The sequence below is a fragment of the Brassica napus genome, chromosome C7, assembly GCF_020379485.1.
Source record: "Brassica napus cultivar Da-Ae chromosome C7, Da-Ae, whole genome shotgun sequence".
Classification (NCBI taxonomy): domain Eukaryota; kingdom Viridiplantae; phylum Streptophyta; class Magnoliopsida; order Brassicales; family Brassicaceae; genus Brassica; species Brassica napus.
The window spans coordinates 20,495,722-20,500,193 of record NC_063450.1 but is presented as its reverse complement, the minus strand read 5'-3'; the positions used below and the strand labels follow the sequence as shown (position 1 = coordinate 20,500,193).

The 4,472-nt window shown below is 31.6% G+C and overlaps 1 long non-coding RNA gene across 1 annotated transcript; it reads right to left on the bottom strand.

The window, feature by feature from the left end:
* Positions 1-406: 406 nt before the first annotated feature.
* Positions 407-3,924, bottom strand: LOC125590248. The gene is made up of 2 exons (XR_007326546.1): positions 2,392-3,924; positions 407-2,283 (listed from the first exon to the last, which is right to left on the bottom strand). It is a non-coding gene; the product is annotated as an uncharacterized LOC125590248 (long non-coding RNA).
* Between the last annotated feature and the right edge of the window lie 548 nt (positions 3,925-4,472).

Below are 4,472 nucleotides of genomic sequence, written 5' to 3'. Positions count from 1 at the left end.
AAATTTAGAAAAATATATACAACTGGAAGATTTTTCCGAAACAAAAAAGTACAGTTATGATACAAATCAGGTTTTTCGTGTTGGTTTCGGTAAAGATCTCAGATTTTAGATTTTATGCCCATGCATAATTTCTAATATAATACAAATAAGAGTCATTTAGCCCAATATTCATATTCAGCTCGGTAATTAGCTATTCATGCATAAAAAACAGTATTTGCGTATCCGGTTAGTGAGGGATGATAAAATTACCTTTATGTCCATGCGAAGTGAGAGAGTCGCTAGAAGTATATGTTGTATGTGGATTTAGGTAGGGTAGTCTTGTGTCAGTTAGCGTGTCAGTTTGTGTCAGATTCAGATTGTGTTCAAGATATATTAAGAGGTTGGCTACATACAACTTTAGATGATATTTGGTTCTTTATTTCACTGTATTTTCTGGGATCTTCTTTTTTTGTCACGATTTCTGGGTTCTTCTTATGTCCTTTTTCTTTTACTAAAATTTGGATCTTCTTATTTCCTTGTTTCACTGTATTTTTCGGTTTGGTTCCTTGTTTCATGATGAGACTTGGTTATTTGGTCCATTGTTTTATTGTATTTCTGGGTTTTTCAATCTGAGTCTCCTCTATACTGCATCACCTCCGCGTCTTGTCGAACACTCTGATGTGTCTCTTCGTCCAGATCCGCCGTTCATCGCCTTGCTCCTCTCCCGCGGTTGTCATGCTCTGGATTTGGAATTGGTGGCTTTCACCGTCGCGACTCCAATTGGTCTCCAAAAGCTCGCTGAGACAACAATGGCCAAGTTTGGCTCTTTTGCATATATGATCCTAAGATTTTTCATAGTTTTGTTTCTGACTCCGAACTCTTGCATTGTACATATATTTTCTCGAATTAATCCCTAGCGTTTTGATTGTACATTCTAGACCTCTTCACACATGAAAAAATGATCCTTGATCTCTGTATAGTTTGTATTTTTGACCTGAAACTTACTAAGTTGCAGAACTATCTTTGAGGTTTCAACCTAAAACTTCAAATGTTCACTTTAGCCCCTATCAATGAAAATAAACCTATACATGCAGTATATACACCTAAATGCATCATAAAGCCACTTCAATGAACTAAAATAAGATGATATACATATCAAGGTATATCACAGGTTAATTCCGGCTAACAAATGATATTGTTGGCTATTGCAAGCTTTATCCGGATTAACTTCCTAATACCCAGTTAAAACTCACACGTACATACTAATTCATCTTTTATAATTAATCAACTTGAGAACATGATTTGCAATCCAGTTATAATACACATTGATATTACAAACAAAAAAACTTATTATCCGGCTATTACTGTCATAATCCAGATTATCTATTTATTATCCGATTATAAAACTCATTTATAAATATTTTTGTAGATATTATGATAAAACAAGAATATTTTAAGATATTTGAGTAGCTTATAAATTACAATACCAACTCATTGTCGTTTAGCATCCAAATTAAATGGTTCATACACAAATTGTATATTATGAATTATTAGCCATTAACAAACTCTACAAATATATGGGTAAAAAGTAGTCGGATTAAATCATAGTTAGCTTCAGTAAATCAAACAAAATATCTGGATTTAATCAAAGTTAACAAATTTACGGTTAACCAAAAAATATGTTTGTAAGTCTTAGTAATCATCATTGCTATCTGGATTAAAGAGGAAATCCCTAGTAATTGTTGTGGATTAGCCACCGTCTACAATGATGGGATCTATAAACCACTAATCATATACTGAGCCATACTAGAGAGCCATGAGCAGCACAGCAGCTTGATCTTCCTCTCCAAGCTTATGTCGCTGCTTCACGAAGTAAAAATGGATATATATTGTGGTGGTATTGTGTTATTACCATTTTTGCAATAAAATTCATGAATGTGTCTAATAATTGTACAATAAAAATAATCCGGATTAAAAAGATAATATCTAGAAAATACATTATGTATTCGTATCATCAATGCTTATTAGAACCGGATAATACATAGTTGATCCGGATTATGAAAGACAGTTAAAAAGTCTTTATAAATTGTATAAATTAGAACAAAAACTGCATTTTGTAGAAATTGTATAGTATCTTGTATCCCATTCTTCCGTTATTCCAGTATCCATGGACTAGCAATAGCGGAACTAAGAATATGCACTGTCCCCTTGCGAAATCAGATGCCATTACAGCTTGCCTACCTTCTTAGCCGCTGATCCCTACTACAACATCATCCATTTGGATCATGGAGACATCATTGGCACCTGTGAAAACCCAAAACAAAGAGAAGGTGGAAACAAAATAAGAACCTGGTTGCTGCTTAGAAAGAATCAAGAAGACTAATTTTCAAAGAGAAATATTGGTCTCATTACCATCACCAATGGCAACGGTCATGTCAGAAGTCCGGTTCTTTACAAGTGCAACGATTCTAGTTTCTGAAAGGGAGCAACACGGTAGCAGAGTATGCAGAGCATTTACATGCCACTTGGAAGATCTACATAGTAAAAAGAAAAAAGAAAAGAAATACATACGAGACTGGTACCGTCAATAATGAAGGCCATCCTTTCCTCATCACTTGCAATACTGACATTCTCTTCTTCTAAGCTCCTCCGACATGAATTCAATGAGTTACTAGTTTTTTTTATGATGAGTTAGTAGTTGTTACAATTTGCCTCATGTTTCTAGTCAGAAGCCTCGATGAGAATCCATAGGATATTGGAGTTTCTTGTTTGTCACTTGTCAAGACCCATACATTAACCCCTGCAATTCTGATATATTCGAGTGGGGACTTTCTGAGCTGCTAGCGTTCTGGCTCGCCGTTTCTGCACACTGTGGCGGCGATGGATCTGGAGGAGGTGAGAGGGGATCTCCAAGAGGAAGAGGTACCTGGATCGCGTAAAACTCATAGAAGCTTTTTTTATTTGAGTCAGTTCTTTCTTGAGATGGAATTTGCTCAGATCCTGGTCAGACAGTTAGGGGAGGAGAAAAGGAGATCCGAATCGGGAAATATAATAGTATGAACCGAATCAAAATCTTCACAAAGAAGAAAGAGAACAGAAGTGAGACAATGAGATGATGTAATTACAAATTTGAATATTGTTTAGTCTCCCACTGTTAACCGGTTACGTGTAATAGGGTAGAGTAGCGTAATAATTACAAGATCATAGACTCTAGAGTTTAGTGTGTCAGACTCAGCTCAGAGTTATGGTAGGGGCATCGTGGGTAATATGAAATGTGTACATTATTATTTTCGCAGCTATGCCATTTACTTAATTATTTTCTGATTCCTGGCTATATGATGCAAATACTCTACAAATAAATTGGTTTCTCTGAGTATAAATGGAAAGTGAGTCACTTTGAAATGTGGCAACTTGAACCCAAAATAATTTTTTTTATTATAAATTGTATTTTGATATTGTATCAGTCAACATTTTTAACGGTTCAACTCAAACTCTATTTATTTTAGTCTATTCTCGACTAGAAGAAAAATTATAAGTTAGAGTATCTCTAATCTAACTTTATTTTCTCTCTATATAATAGAGAAATTATAAAAAAAAAAATTATTTAAATGTGTTTCTGTAATAAAAGAATGCTATATTTTTTTTATTATAGAAAACTATTAGTTTTCCTCCGAATAGCATTCTTTTATGATATAAACTATATCATTCATTTATTATAAAAAATGCATTGGAACAAAAATTCATTTACATTTTTGAATTTTTTATAATATAAAAATAAAGAAAGGTTTGAGATGGTCTAAGAGCATCTACGAAAGGATAATCTATTTTAAAACTTGCAAACTTCATATTTAAAGTTTAGAGTTGTTCTTCTCCAAAAACAAAACTTCAAAATTAACTTAAAAATATTTTTATTTTATACTATGGTCTTCATATTTGTTATAATTAATTTAAATTTATAAAACTTTATAATTAACTAGCGTGCGCGCACACACACACATATATATATATATATATATATATATATTGCGGCAATATTAATTGATAAAATTTTACATTAAATATAAGATTTACATAGAAATACATAATTAAATATTAAGTTACAAGTAAAATACCACATTATAAAAACTATTTTTCATTATATTTTCATATATGATCAACTAGTACATTTGTTAAGTTTCTTTTGTAATTTGGTTCTTGTCTAAATTTAGTTCTAAAATATTTTAAATCTTATTTTAAAGTTTTTCTTTAATTTTATGTGTAAAAATCAAATTTAGAAGAACAAGTTTGAAATATCTATGAGATATAAAACTTTTAGAGATTAAAACGAGAAACGATAAAATATTTTAAAATCATAAATGTGACGTATAATTGTAAAAACTAAAATGCAATTAGAAATATAAAATTTCAAATTTAAGTTTTGAAAGTTTTTTTTTGAACAAAAAACTTAACATTTAAAGTTATACGGTTTCTTTTGGATATGCCATAATTTAGGC